Source organism: Bos taurus, chromosome 14 (genome assembly GCF_002263795.3).
Source record: "Bos taurus isolate L1 Dominette 01449 registration number 42190680 breed Hereford chromosome 14, ARS-UCD2.0, whole genome shotgun sequence".
Taxonomy (NCBI): domain Eukaryota; kingdom Metazoa; phylum Chordata; class Mammalia; order Artiodactyla; family Bovidae; genus Bos; species Bos taurus.
In genome coordinates, this window is record NC_037341.1 from 48,824,793 (window position 1) to 48,841,157 (window position 16,365).

The 16,365-nt window shown below is 37.7% G+C and overlaps 1 protein-coding gene across 10 annotated transcripts in view; it reads left to right on the forward strand.

Annotated features, from left to right (window-relative positions):
* The window catches only part of TRPS1 (transcriptional repressor GATA binding 1), a 279,304-nt gene that overhangs the window by 195,097 nt on the left and 67,842 nt on the right, over nt 1-16,365 (forward strand). The window lies entirely within an intron of this gene.

Here is a 16,365-nt window from a genome sequence, read left to right on the forward strand (position 1 = left end):
CGTTTTCTGAATGTATATAAATAGTTCTTTCATTTGTTTCAGTTTTACTTCTTCACTTAAACTATTGCAGTTGTTACAACTTTTATTATTTTTTATGAGGAAAAAAATGTCATTAGTTGATAATCACTTGACCCGTCACATGAGGCAGGGCATCATGTCATAGCCTATGAGGTTTAGGTACATTGCTTCTGGGAACGTAGTAAGCCACACCTGATTGTGTCATGAAACAGCTAAAATGTTCCCTTTGCTACTAATATTACTAGGAGCTGAAATGAGGCATTAGGAATAGTCTCCTTTATTGTGTATGTCATTTTTACCACTTCATATTTTATTAGCAAATTTATGATGGTGAACCAGCTTTTCTCAGTATATGAGTAATTAGGAAGTTGTGGAAGCTGAGAACGGTAGCACACATTTTTATTAAAACTGGAAGTGAGATGTACAATTTGCAGATTTCAATTTATGCAAGCAGGTTAATTCTTTATTGGATTTATCTGAAAATTAATTTTCAGACTCATTTTTTAATGTCATTTGTGTCAAAGCCATGGCTATAATTGGGTTATAAAGATGTCTCCGTATGTGGAAAGGCAATATTTCTCAATCTTTTTAGTCCATGCCCTTTTCTTTTTGATGAATATGAAAACCCTCATCTGTTCCATTACTAGACTCTCTATCCATGTTCCAATCAAGAACCACTATTCCTAATGTTTAATAAATGCCAGAAAACACAAACAATCCATTGAAAAATTTTTAAAATAATCTGTTACTCTTGACCTCAGATTTACAGTAACATCTTCCAATCTGCTACCTTTGTTTGTATGAGAGAAATAGTGTTTCCTCTATAGAGTACCTTTAACAACAATAGAGAGTGTGGTATCAATAGTAGTCACTATTGATTTTTTTTTTAAAGAGTGAATAATAAAAACAGTAGCTTATTTTCACATAGTGTTCTCTATTGTGCTCCATTCTAAGCACTGTACATATATTAGCTTTTTGCTTTCTGTGAACCCTGTGAGGCAAGTCTTATTACTAGACTCATTTATCCAGGAGGAAACAGCTATGGAGAAGTTTATTTCAGGTTTGTATTCTGGTTTTGTTTCTTTCATGGGTAATACCTTTTCTTCAGTCTTTCTTGCACAAAAATTGAAATTGTGCTGACTCTCACTCTCTTTTCTTCTCCATCTCTCATCTGTCATCTTTCTTGCTTATTCAACAGTGCTAGGTGTTGTGACAGCACACTTAGCGCTCTCTTACGTCTTTTTTTTTTTTTTTTGCTTTTTTACTTTCTGCTTTTTCTCAGAACATTCAGAAAACTAAGATCATGGCATCCAGTCCCATCACTTCATGGCAAATAGATGGGGAAACAGTGGAAACAGTGGCTGACTTTATTTTTCTGGGCTCCAAAATCACTGCAGATGGTGACTACAGCCATGAAATTAAAAGATGCTTACTTCTTAGAAGGAAAGTTATGAGCAACCTAGACAGCATATTAAAAAGCAGAGACATTACTTTGCCAATAAAAGTCCGTCTAGTCAAGGCTATGGTTTTTCCAGTGGTCATGTATGGATGTGAGATTTGGACTATAAAGAAAGCTGAGCAGCAAAGAATTGATGCTTTTGAACTGTGGTGTTGGATAAGACTCTTGTGAGTCCCTTGACTGCAAGGAGATCCAACCAGTCCATCCTAAAGGAGCTCAGTCCTGGGTGTACATTGGAAGGACTGATGTTGAAGCTGAAACTTCAATACTTTGGCCACCTGATGTGAAGAGCTGACTTATTTGAAAAGACCCTGATGTTGGGAGGGATTGAGGGCAGGAGGAAAAGGGGACGACAGAGGATGAGATGGTTGGATGGCATCACCAACTTGATGGATATGGGTTTGAGTGAACTCCGGGAGTTGATAATGGACAGGGAGGCCTGGCATGCTGCAGTTCATGGGGTCGCAAAGAGTCGGACACGACTGAGAGACTGAACTGAGAGCTCCTTCAAGGCATGGTGTTTGTCTCATGTATATCTATTACTAGCCATGTGCCTGGCACATAGGGTGTACCCAATGAAGATTTGTTTGCATGAATGGACTGCAAAGATTCCACTATCCTCTAAGGTAGAAATGAGCATCTCACAGTGTGATAAAAAGGACAGTGGAATCTAGTCTTTCAATTATGTCACAGTGAATTCCTCCTCTTTCATTCCCCCTTGCTGACCACAGGCCTCTTTCCTTCTCTCTTTCCCCCCACCCTTTTGGCCTTGTCACATGGCATGTGAGATCTTAGTTCCCTGGCCAAGGATTGAACCTGCACCCCCTGCAGTGGGAAGCATGGAGTCCTAATTCCTGGACTGCCAGGGAAATTCCTTTCCTCTCTTTTGATGAAGTGCCTGTGGTCTATTACTTGGCCTTCCTGGTCTCTTTTTTCTCTCCTGTCCTCCCAGCAATTTCTGCCAGATAATGTTCCCAAATCATACGATGTTCTAGCTCAAACCCTTCTGATGACTCAGCCTGTGACTTAGATTATCATTGAGCTATATTTCCTATGTCCATGCCTTGTTCCCTCAACTCCACACTAAAATCTGGCAAGTATTATGGCAAAATTCTTTACCATTTTCCTCCAGAGTGGCCATACATCATATTGATTATATCAGTTGACAACAATGTATTTCTGTATCTATTCAGAAAGCATGGGATACATAAAAAGCTGAAGAAGCAGTATAGCCCAGGGATAGCACAGGAAGAGCTCAACTCGGTGCTCTGTGGTGACCTAGAGGGATGGGATGGGGGTGGTGGTTCAAGAGGAAGAGGATATATTTATGCATGGGTGCCTGCTAAGTTGCTTCAGTCCTGTTTGACTCTTTGTGACCCCATAGTCCGGACTGTAGCCCACAAAGCTCCTCTGTCCATGAAATTCTCCAGGCAAGAATATTGGAGTGGATGGCCATGCCCTCCTCCAGGGGATCTTCCTCATCCAGGGATTGAACCCACATTGCTTGTGTCTCCTGCATTAACAGGCAGGTTCTTTACCATTTGCAGCACCTGGGAAGCCCAGATATATGTATGCATATAGCTGATTCACTTTGTTATACAGCGGAAACTAACACAGCACTGTAAAGCAGTCATACTCCATTTATAAAAACGGAGACAATTATAAGTGAGAACTAAAGAATCATATTACTTTCCTACTGCTGTGTAACAGATGACAAATTAGCAGTTTAAGATAACATAAGTCTATCCCCTCACAGTTTCTGTAGGTCAGGAGAATGGATACTCTGCTTAGGGTCTAACGGAGCTGACACTGAGGTGTTATCTATAGCTGTAGTTTTCACCTGGACTCCGAGACCTCCTCTGAGCTCACTGGCTGTTGACAGTTCATCTCTCTGCAGCTGTAGTACTGAGGTACCATTTTCCTTCTACTCTTAGCTGTTGGCCAGGGACCACTCTCAGCTCTTAACTGGCAGTTCCTTGCCCTGCAGCCTCCATGAATGTTTGGTTTCTTCTAGGCAAGGTGGGCTACATGTATCTGAAATTTTCTTCTGATACCAGCCAGAGAAAGCTCTTTGTTTTTATAGGACTGATGTGATTAGCTCAGACTACCTGGATAATCTCCCCATCATAAGGTCAACTGATTTGGGACTTTACTTACATCTGCGAAAACCCTTCACAGCAATACCAAGATCGGTGTTACTGAGTGACCAGAGAAGGTATGTGTCAGTCAGGGCAGCCTAGAGTTCTGGGGGGCCCATTTTAGGGCTCTGCTTATTCCAAAGAGTTCCAAATTCCATCGTCTCACCAAGTGTAGTTCTCAGGATAACGGGTTCTTCAAGACTTCTTTCATTCATTAGTATTTCTGGAATTTCTCTTAAATACATCAAGCACTACTCTAGGAGTTTTTGAAGTCTCTTCCCATGAGATAAAATTGGAAACTAATACAGAGTGTGTGTGTGCTCAGTTGCTGAGTCTAGCAATAATTAAATGAGTTTTGTTACTGTTGTTGAGTTGCTCAGTCATGTCTGACTCTTTGTGACCCCGTGGACTATAGCCTGCCAGGCTCCCCTCTCCATGGAATTTCCCAGGCAAGAATACTGGAGTGGTTTGCCATTTCCTTCTCCAAGTGATCTTCCTGACCCAGGGTTCTAACCTGCATCTCCTGCGTTGACAGGCAGATTCTTTACTGCTGAATTGCTGGGGAAGCCCTAACTAATATAACATCTTCCCTCAAATACCAAATTTTGAAGATGGTATTGTAGAAAGTGTTATTTTACAGAAGTAATACATTTGTGATGTTAATTTAGTTGAAGCTGAATCACCGAAGTGTTCTCAAGAATACTTTTATGATATATTTCAAAACAAATAACATGAAAGCAATACTCTAAACAACTGAAAGGAAACAGGACAAGGATTTAGGAAACCTGACCTCTAGTCTCTGTTTTCATCTTGTGGGTAATATTCGAAATGTTTGTAATATTTTGATACTATAGATATTTCTTCTGTTGTATTGACTTGCTTCTCCCAGGTTAGTGTTACAAGACTAAAAGTTGCAAATCTATATGCAATATTGACTATTCTCACTTCTATCGAATCTTTAAATATTGAATATTAGATATTTAAAATGAATATACACATATTGTGATAGTATGTTTACATAGGTTTTCTTTGTCAGAACCTTATTTTAGGCTTAAGCTAAAAAATATCACATGCCATTGCTCATTATGTTGAAAATGAAGAATGCTTAGCTTTTCTAGCTGGGAGGTAGTCTCCCTTGTTTTGAGATACACAGATGTTGGCTTAATTTAATGAAAAAAGATGCTTTCACTGTATAAAAGATTTGACTTTTGAGGAAGGCAATGGCACCCCACTCCAGCACTCTTGCCTGGAAAATCCCATGGATGGAGGAGCCTGGTGGGCTGCAGTCCATGGGGTCTCGAGGAGTCGGACACGACTGAGCGACATCACTTTCACTTTTCACTTTCCTGCATTGGAGAAGGAAATGGCAACCGACTCCAGTGTTCTTGCCTGGAGAATCCCAGGGACGGCAGAGTCTGATGGGCTGCCGTCTATGAGGTCGCACAGAGTCAGACACAACTGAAGCGACTTAGCAGCAGCAGCAGCATAGCTGACTTAGAATTAAAAAAAAAAAAAAGTAGGTAGTCCCTTTCCACATATACCTACAGTGTGTATCTACAAAGGTTTGGGAACCAAACAGACCAGAATTTAAATATTGACTTTGCTGCTCACTAGCTGAGTGAACTAAGGCTAGTTTCTTCTCTCTGAGTGTAAATCACATCTGTAAAATGGTGATAGTTATTTCTTTATCATGGGATAGTTAGAATGAAATATAAAGGTTTAGGTACCTAGCATGATGTCTAGGACATTCTAATGACAAATACTTGATCATTTCCCACCACCTCCTATCTTTTATAAGTCATCGTCATATGTCTATTTTGATAACAAACTCTTTATTTATTAGCAAATAGTTACTGTTTATTCTGTGTTGAGATCTATGTGTTACATAAGACCTGGCCTCTGCCCACAAAGAGGACTAGACCAGCTTCTATGCAAGAAATTCAAGACAGTGAAATAAGCCTCATGAAAATGTCAAATTGCAACTGCTTATTACAGAAGATAGTAAATTGTATTACAAGTTACATTGTTCACATGGAAATAATTACTTTAGTCTTCTTTCTGGGTTTTGCCATGGCTTTCCATTCATTTTGGTTGCAGTTAAGGTGGAGTTCTTTCATCTGAAATGCCCACAGGATATGGATCCTGGCTATTTAAGTTATATTCTTATTTCCTTTGCTGCTGGAACTGTGTTGATGGTCAACTGACGCTGTTTTCATACTCTCTAGATTTGATGTTTGATGAAAGGAGCCAAAAAGAATTCAAAGGAGTTACCTTGCCTTAGGGACTTCCTTCTATTAAATTGATGTCTTCCAACTTTGCTGGGATTTGAAAAACACTAAAAGGCCCATGTTTATGCAGTTTTTGACTTGAAAGTTGGGAGGTGGGTGTGCTCTCCTAGTAACGTGCTGTTTGCAAGAGAAGATGTAGCCATTACTCATGATTTAATGCATTGTCTCTTGCCGTAAGGATTTTAGATATTCTTGGTAATTGGAGCAAGGAAAACTGCTCTGTAAACCGCAAAATTAATTCTTTATTACCATGAGATTTTTGTGTCCGAATTGACCTGTACATTAAATTATGGTTTAGTGGAATCAGTTTTCATATGGAGGCTTGAGTTTCATCTTACACATAACCAAAATGTGTCAAGCTAGGACTCTAAATGTCCAAATATATATATAGTTACCCTCATTTTTAATCATGTGTTTTTTTTAATCCCTATTGAATAGTTAGTTTTCATTTAAAACTGATAGTCAAACAGCAAAGTTAATGACCTGATATGGGGAATGTCCCGGTGAAATATACCAGTTTGGTGTCCTAACTGAGCCCCTCATTTATGCTGACTCTTTAGTCCAAGGATTCTTTATCTCTCTGTCTTTCCTTAGCATTTTCTGAAATATATGAAAAACACTATCCTATCCTGCCCTATATTGTGTTTATTTGTATCATTATACTTTCTTCCTGATCATATTGAAATTTCCCAAGAACCGTCTTTCATCTTTGTATTCATCATAGCGCCTTTCGTAGCGTTTCATCTGAAGCAGTACTCAGTAGAATATTTGTTCATCAGACCCTTAAGGGTAAAGTTTGATATTTGAAGTATACCAAAACATTTTAGAAAAACTCAGAGGAAAGAAAAACAGTCACTTTCTCAGCAGATGTACGTATTCAGGTTTCCATGTGTTCCTGAAAGCCGTCCTAAACATGGTCAATTTCTGTTCTGCAAATAGTAATCCTCTTTATTTGTGATGAGCCGACAGGAGCTTCACACAGTGAAAGGAGTTGCTCATACTTTGGCATGAATCGAGTTCTCATCATCGTTTTTATGCCCTAGTTTTCGGATGATCCAGTTCAGTTAGATGAGGTGCTCTAATGCTTAAGTTATGAAACAATCTTGCTTTAATTTCCAGCATATTCTCCCACCCTTGTGATTGTTAAGGACAAATAAATAGTACAGTTGGTATTGGAATGTTTGTGGGAGAATGGTTGAGATTGCTTAAGATCAAAGGACTGTTTGGAATAAAATGAGGGATTGGTAAGCAACTCTATGAGCTCCATTTCCTAGCACCAGAAAAGTTTTAAGACAAATTGAAATTTAAACTCTGTGTTATTGGATGAATAGTGCTAATACTTGGCTAGGGTCATACTTTGCTTCTTAATTTGTTTCATTAGTTCTCAGCAGCAGCCAGCCTTTTGAAGAGTTATTTGTAAACCTGAAATTTTTGATCTAAAAATAGGCAAACAAGTCAAACCTGTCTATATCTTATTTACAAAATAGTTACCTTTCTCTGAATCTGTCCTTTCCCTTGATTCTTGGGGGAAAGGAATGGTACTTAGAAAAATGTCAACAGCAAATAAGAAAAAGCAAATATCAACACATTGCAAATAATAAATCACACCTAATATTTCTCTTTGTGGTGGTGAAAAAGAAGCATAGCATTTGATATTTTATTTTAGTCTAAAATGCTTAAAAATATTTTGTAGTCAACCTTTTTCCTAACCAATGTTAATAAATCTGTCTACTTATCTTAATGGTTGAAATGCACATAAATTTAGTGTTCTTATTGAATCAAATCATTAGCATGAAAAAATTACACAGCAGCAAGTCCTGTTAACTAATTAATTGGCTCTTCAGAAGAGGTTCATCACATACGAATATTATCATTTATAGAAAGGAATCTTTTCAAAGAAGGCTTCTATTTAAAACTTGTTAATGAAAGGAATTTTAAAAAATAGATATATACATATGTAGAAATTGTTTCTGAGGGTTATGTATGCATCCTTAACATGCATTCGTCTTATAGTGAGAGATTATGAATTAAGATAGTTTCCCAATTTGATGGAATGTTCCAGATTTTTGATCTTTGGAAGCATTAAAGTAGAATAAAGGAAAAACAAATGAATTAAAAGGAAAAAATTCAGTCCTGGGTGTTCATTGGAAGGACTGATGTTGAAGTTGAAACTCCAGTACTTTGGCCACCTAATGCGAAGAGCTGACTTGTTTTAAAAGACCCTGATGCTGGGAAAGATTGAAGGCAGGAGGAGAAGGGGATGACAGAGGATGAGATGGTTGGGTGGCATCACCGACTCGATGGATGTAGGTTTGGGTGAACTCCGGGAGTTGGTGATGGACAGGGAGGCCTGGCGTCCTGAGGTTCATGGGGTTGCAAAGAGTCAGACACGACTGAGCAACTGAACTGAACTAAATTTACCAGATTAAAAACTCCGCATGCCTAGAAGCCATCAGGTTTGCCATGCCTTATAACATTGATCCTTCATATTGAAATTAGCCAGACATAGAATAAAATCTGTTAACTGACATTTTCCCTTCTAAACTCTATAAATGAATTTGGACACTTGGATAGCCAATTTCATGTTGAGTTCTTATGTATGTATAAACATCTTAATAATAATAGCTGCCACTTATTGAACGCTTCCTTTATGCTGAGCACTCTGCTAAGTGGTTTGTATAGTATTTCATTTAATCTTCCTTTTAAAAGCTATAGATTAGGTAGAGCAGCTCAGAAAGGAAACATGAATTTCCTAAGATCACATGCTTCTAAATGGAATTAAGATTTGTGTTGCTAGTGATCTGACTTACATGTTCATCTTCAGTTTGAGCAAAAGAAAATCCCTGAACATGTTTAAACTTCTTCATCTATATAAAACAAATGGAAGTAAATGCTATGGAATTTAAATGTATAAATATGAATAAAACTATATCCCTCTTCCACCTCTCAATGGTTTCTAGCCTCTGCTTCTTTGGAGAGTTGAAAATCATCACGGGGTCTGAGCACTGGAAAGTTATTTAGTCCTTTCTGCCTACAGCACTATTGTAAGGACTTTCTGATGTCATGATCAGATGCTTTTGGGAGGAATCTTCTAAGAAATACATTTGGACTTTATGTCATGTTTCCATTGCTTATTTTTCTGGCTTCAATTATTTATTAAATGTGAAATCTGTGACAAGTTTACCGCTTCTTAATATAAAAGCTTTTTCTTTGCTACCCATTTATTCCTGTAATATATAGATAGATAAATAGGTATCTTAGCTGTCAGTGGTTTATGATGCCATTAAATATAGAGAAATACACATAAAAAGGGGTATGTTAGGTATGTATACTCAGTTGCTTATTCATGTCCAATTCATTGTGACCCCATGGACTGTAGCCAGCCAGGCTCCTCTGTCCATGGAATTTTCCAGGCAAGAATACTGGAGTGGGTTGCCATTTCCTACTTTGATATTAGGCATAAGATTTTAGAAAAGATAAAGTTCTTTGAGAAATTAACAGAGGTCATATTTTGTGTGTATGTGTGTGTTTAAGGACTTCCCTGGTGGCTCAGACGGTAAAGCATCTGTCTACAAAGCGGGAGACCCGGCTTCGATCCCTGGGTCGGGAAGATCCACTGGAGAAGGAAATGGCAATCCACTCCAGTACTATTGCCTGGAAAATCCCATGGACAGAGGAGCCTGGTAGGCTACAGTCCCTGGGGTCGCAAAGAGTCGGACAAATGTTTAATACTGATCATCAACATTTCTAGATCAGAAACATTTCACAAGGAAAGGAGATATTTTCCCTTGATTTTACTTTCTTCTTCATACAGATCACTGTATTTTTTTCCTATGTCAAGCAGCTCCAGGCCAGGTACTTTTTACTCCCAAAATCTTTTCCAAGTCACAGGAATCTTTAACTCAATACTTTCAGCTGAATAGTGATATCTGTCTGCTTGTGCCTTTTATACTAGACTTTAAGTTACGTAACATCAACATGTGACTCACTCATAATCTTGGGTGAGTGCTCAATTAGTGTTTGTTGACTCAGTGGGTATTTATTATTTTAAATAATAAGTCTTTTAATTGTGTGCGTGCATCCTTGCTAAGCTACTTCAGTCACGTCCAACTTTATGCTACCCTATGGGCCATACACCACCAGGCTCCTCTGCCCACAGGATTCTCCAGGTGTGAATACTGGAATGGGTTGCCATGCCCTCCTCCAGGGGATCTTCCCGACCCAGGGATCCAACCGTGTTTCTTATGTGTTGGCATTCAGGTTCTTTACCACTAGTGCCACCATACTTAATTTTTTAAAACTGTCTTCTTACATAACTTGAAAAGATAAACTCAAGTCAGGGAATTCTGCCTGGTGTGTTATTTTATTTTCATAATGCTAGGGCCTTACACATAGTATATGTTCAAAACCTGTTAGTTGAAAGTTAGCTGAATTCCATTTTCAAAGCAGAATTTCCTAACATGTCTTCTGTGCCCATGTAGAAAATCTTTGTGCTTCACCTGCAAGCACATAGAAAGTAAACATTGTGAAAGAGCTAGTAATGTTTCTAGTCTTTAAGATTCAATTTACAGGGACTTCCTTGGTGGTCCAGTGGCTAAGACCCCATGGTCCCAATACAGGGGACCCTATTTTGATCCCTGGTTGGGGAACCAGATATCATGAGCTGCAACTTAAAGTCTGCATGCCACAACCAAGACCCGATGCAGTCAAATAAATAAATATTTTTTTTTGAAAACGCTCAATTTATAACTTTTTGGGGCGGGGGTGGAAATGGGTATATGGCACTAAAACTAAGCCAGTAGAATTCAAAAAAAAGAAGAAATACAGTTGACCAATTAAGGATATTATGTGAGTTTTATTCTCATTATTTACAAAAGGAATATACATTTGAATAAGGATGAAATTCTATTTTTCTTCCTATGTTGCATAGGTAAGAGCTAATGAGTACTTTGATGATGTAAAATGATGTATCCTTTTGGAGATCTATTTGACAATACATAACAGAACCTTGACTGTGTGGATCACAATAAACTGTGGAAAATTCTTCAAGAGATGGGAATACCAGACCACCTGACCTGCCTCTTGAGAAATCTGTATGCAGGTCAGGAAGCAACAGTTAGAACTGGACATGGAACAACAGACTGGTTCAAAATAGGAAAAGGAATACGTCAAAGCTGTATATTGTCACCCTGCTTAATTAACTTATATGCAGAGTACATCATGAGAAATGCTGGGCTGGAAGAAGCACAAGCTGGAATCAAGATTGCCAGGAGAAATATCAATAACCTCAGATATGCAGATGACACCACCCTTATGGCAGAAAGTGAAGAGGAACTAAAAAGCCTCTTGATGAAAGTGAAAGAGGACAGTGAAAAAGTTGGCTTAAAGCTCGACATTCAGAAAACGAAGATCATGGCCTCTGGTCCCATCACATCATGGGGAATAGATGGGGAAACAGTGGAAACAGTGTTAGACTTTATCATTTTGGGGCTCCAAAATCCCTGCAGATGGTGACTGCAGCCATGAAATTAAAAGACACTCCTTGGAAGAGAAGTTATGACCAACTTGATAACATATTCAAAACTAGAGACATTATTTTGCCAACAAAGGTCTGTCTAGTCAAGGCTATGGTTTTTCCAGTGGTCATGTATGGATGCGAGAGTTGGACTGTGAAGAAAGCTGAGCACTGAAGAATTGATGCTTTTAAACTGTGGTGTTGGAGAAGACTCTTGAGAGTCCCTTGGACTGCAAGGAGATCCAACCAATCCATTCTAAAGGAGATCAGTCCTGGGTGTTCTTTGGAAGGAATGATGCTAAAGCTGAAACTCCAGTACTTTGGCCACCTTATGCGAAGAGTTGACTCATTGGAAAAGCCTCTGATGCTGGGAGGGATTGGGGGCAGGAGGAGAAGGGGACGACAGAGGATGAGATGGCTGGATGGCATCACTGACTCGATGGACGTGAGTCTGAGTGAACTTCGGGAGTTGGTGATGGACAGGGAGGCCTGGCGTGCTGCAGTTCATGGGGTCGCAGAGTCAGACACGACTGAGCGACTGAACTGACTGACTGAACAGAATTTTAAATCCACATACCGTGCTAGAAATCCTGCTCATCTACTTCTTCTAGTAATTTAGTCAAAAGAAATATGAAACATATGGAAGCTCATCATGTCGTTTCTGTTAGAGAAAGAAAAGGGGAAAGGAAAGCAGAAGAAGAGAACAAGTAAGGGAAGAGGATTGGAAGCAATTTATAGCCTAGACTTTGCTAAATACACCATTGATACTATGGAATGGATCCCTATGTCCACATGTAAAGGACAGTGCAGATTACTCTTATTTATTGATATGAATGATGTTAAATGAGAAAAAAAAAGTATAGATTGACGAAACAATCTTTTTAGTAAAATCTTATTGCCCTTTGCTATGTGATATGTGATACTGGGGTACAGGAATGGAGACAAGAGATTGTGTTCTAATGGAACTTACTACTATGCAACTCTGAGCCTGGGGAGCTGACAGTGGATATTTTATGCTCAAAAGATATGACTTGGTTCCAAAATGGGGGTCGAAGCTGGGGAAGCATCAATATATCTATAATGCTAAACCATATTGGAGTTCATTGGTTATAAATTTATGTCTATGGTAGAGCTTCTAGATCAGTCTTTAGTTAGAATTTCTAATAGCTGGGAGGAAGTCATTGGAATGGCAGTTGAGAGATAACTTAAAAGCCTTCCCCTATAAGATGAAGATACAAAAGCCGTTTTAGGCTTTTGAAGACCTCTGTAAGATGTGAAGCAAGCCAACTAGTCCAGAGCTAATGATGTGTAAGCCATTGGAACAGCACAGTAGGATGCCTAGAGTACCCTCTGGCATATCTCTATTTTATGCTCAGTAAATATGTTCCTCAGTGCTCTTTTCAACTTTCTGTAACATATTAGTTTATTATAAATTCATTAATCTTCCAAGTTTATGCTTTCTTCCATATCAGTATTTTCTAAATCCATATCCAGGAATGATAAATAGTGTCCTGGTATTTCTGTGACACATTTCTCTCAATCTATTCAGGGTGTTATTTCAATTTTTTAACCTAGTAGGAAAGGTGTAGGGTTTCCCAGGTGGTACTAGCAGTAAAGAACATGCCTGCCCATGCAGGAGACACAAGAGACGTGGGGTTTGGTCCTTGGGTTGGGAAGATCCCTGGAGGAGGAAATGAAAACCCATTCCAGTCTTCTTGCCTTGGGAATCCCATGGACAGAGGAGCCTGGTGAATTACAGTTCAGAGAGGGACACCACTGAAGCGACTTAGCACGTAGCACATAGGAAAGGTATGGAGAGTAAGGAAATTATTCTGACTAATTTTAGCATATTACTATGTTTCTGTAATATGTCTATAAAATGTAAGGTTATTTTGTGATGTGATATTTTTTATATCATCAAAGTATCACTTATTATCAATTATCAATAGTTTATTATTTTTGAAAAATGCACACATGTTAAGGAACTATGTTATTTACAATATATTTGTTAGGTAGAGGAAAAGTAAGCATGGAAGTGTGGTAAGCAGTCTTTGAGTCTTATTTTGAGTGTATTTTCAGAAATAGTAATAGTCTTTATTCATTGTTTAGACTTTGGATAGAAATCAAGGGCATCATATCAGTTGCAGCTCCCAATATTGTATGGTTCTCTGTTTTGCTTCATCCTGTTGGTCCTTCGAAGCTCAAACATTTATGAAAATTTATAATTTTGTGCAAATATTGAGGACCTAGATTTGCAAAATCTATATAAACCAAGATCTGCTGCTTGCTGGTTAGGCAAAAATGAAATTTCCGCCTAGCTCTTCCTCACATTTTTAATTAGAATTACTTGTTTGTTACAACGTGACTTTCTTCAGAAATAGATGCTGTGAAGCAAAAGAGGAACCACAAGCTATATGTTCAATAGAAGGTTGATTAGTTGGCCAAACTTCAGTAGTGGGAGCCTGCCATGCTTCCTAGGGAAATAATTCCTTCTGTGAAAGTTTATTGTGCTAATTACTAGTCCCAACTTGAGTTCAGTATTGCCAACAATTGTTTTAGAGCCGCTTTTGAATCAGCTGCATAACAAATTGTGCATATTTCCTTGTGCCTAAACAAAAATGGATTTTCTGAACATCCATTTGTGGTCAAGTGTATATTATCATTAAAGATCTACAACTTTGTGGGTTTTCTTTTTTTTCTTTTTTTAAACCTTCCCTGCTTCAAGCTCATTGAGCTATGAAACTAGAGCACATCATAGACAATAAATATGGGAAAGGTAGTGTACATGAGACTCCTTTCACATAGTGAGATAAGTGAGGAAATTGAATGGTAATTGACAGCAGAGCATTCCTGGAGTGTGTTTATTGTGTTTCTTCATGAGGCACAGTCCTGAGTTTAAATAACTAACTATTGAGGTAGCACTGTTAAAGTGTATGACAGGCAAAATATAAACTGGGAATAACAAAATCTTGGGATAATTTTTTTAAGTACATGGTCATCCCATTAACATGTCATTTTTTAAGACTAAACTGGTTTCTTTTCAAATTTCGTGATCCTTATCAGGCTTTTGTTCTGTGTGCAATACCCTAAAGGTGCTTATGCAGTTATGATGGTTTCCAAGAAGAATTTCAAATTGGTACCAACTATTTGCAAAAGTCGAGTGATCCAGGTTTCATAAGGAAAGGAAAAGGTGAAAGAAGTAGGAACTGTGTGTGTGTGTCTTTGTGCTTTCTTTATAATGAACAGAAATAATAAAAATCTCCTGAAATTACTTGCCATCATCCCTAGAAGCTATTCAAATTCATGCTAAATTTATAAATAGTACATGACTCAATATGTGTTTTATGATAAGAAAAGTTCATAAAGTAATGCTTTTGTTATGGTAGTCTTTTAAATACCATTTATGCATTTTTTATGAACCTGATTTTCACTTAATCCTCTGCTTTATGCACTTAGAGTTTAAAAAGTCCTGCAATAAAAAGTTATTGTCTTTAGTTTCCATATTTTAGTTCAGGAAGAAAACAGTTTCATTCTCCTCTTGATTTTAATTTTCTTTTGAATCTGGGAAGCCATTACTTTTTTTTTCTTAGTGACCAGAGAGGCCTGCACCATTATGGTCTGCTATTTTTATAACCTGTGGGCAAAGAGAATTTTTATCTCTATAGTCTTTTAAGTAGAGTACTAAATCCACATGCACAACTTTTAAAAACTCCCTTTCCCCGAAGTTTTTTTTTTTTTTTTTTCACTTTAAATTTCCTTTGCTTGAAACTGAAAATTTGCCTTGACTCTCCATATACAAATTACAGAAATACTTCAACTGCCTTCATAGTTTGATAAATGAAATTTGCAGGCTGCTTAGTTGGCAATACCATTGTACACTATATTGTTTCTGCTTACTAATGAGTCACTTTGAAATAAAACTTTTCACTCTTCTAAGAGGAGAGTAAAGAACTGTTCTCTCTTCTCACTAATAATGGAGTGGAAGAAAGTGTAACAGAAATGCACAAGCCAGTTCTAGAATAGTATCAATTATAAAGGAAGCTTTGCAAAGGAATGTGAATTCTCCTCCCCCTTATCCCTCTCATCTTTTCCTCCCATCCATCCATTCTAGAATATGTTGTCATGACTCCATGGATTTATTTATGGTCCTAAATAAAGGTTTTTAAAAAGACATTTTGAGCTTCTTTGTATCATGACAGTGATGGAAATAAGCTGTATGTTTTGTTAATTGCTTTTAAGAATTTTCAGTAACTTAAAATTTTTCAACTGATTTTTTCTTTCTTTTTTGGAAGGAGGGGGAATATTTATTTCCCCCTGGCTACCAGAATTGTTATATTAGGTTAGTAAGATCTTGTAATGCTAAACTCTTGGCAATCCATAGTGAACAATTTTCAGTAAATATTACAGAAAATTCTGTTACAGGACTCCTACTGGCTAAATCATGAAAATAATTTAAAATTATTTATTTAAGAGCTCACAGTGTAATGATTCTCAAGTCTCTGAATTATGGACAAGTATCACAAAAGAGACTCTCCCCAGCACACTATGGTTATACAGTTTATAGAACAAAATATTTCATCGAAACCTGGCATCTTCCTTTATTGTTGGTTTTGCCACTCATAACTTGAATGATTTTGAAATTTTTGTAGCAGAAAGTTTTGCTTCCTCGTCTCTCTCAGAAAGACATATTTCTAGTGCTGAAAATCAAAACAACTCCTTAGAGCCCGAAGTCAGAAAACATAGCTTATTCCAGACCACTTCTCTAAATATTAATGTAACTTAACATGAATCACACATAGCATATACTGCTCCTTTGTGCTGGAAATGTCACACTTTTTATAGCCATTGCTGAACAGCTAGGATAATAGGAACCAAAGTCGTAAAACAGTAATTAATATACTTTAGAAGTGAGCTGTTTTATTGGGTAGATGCTAATTAAGGATGATA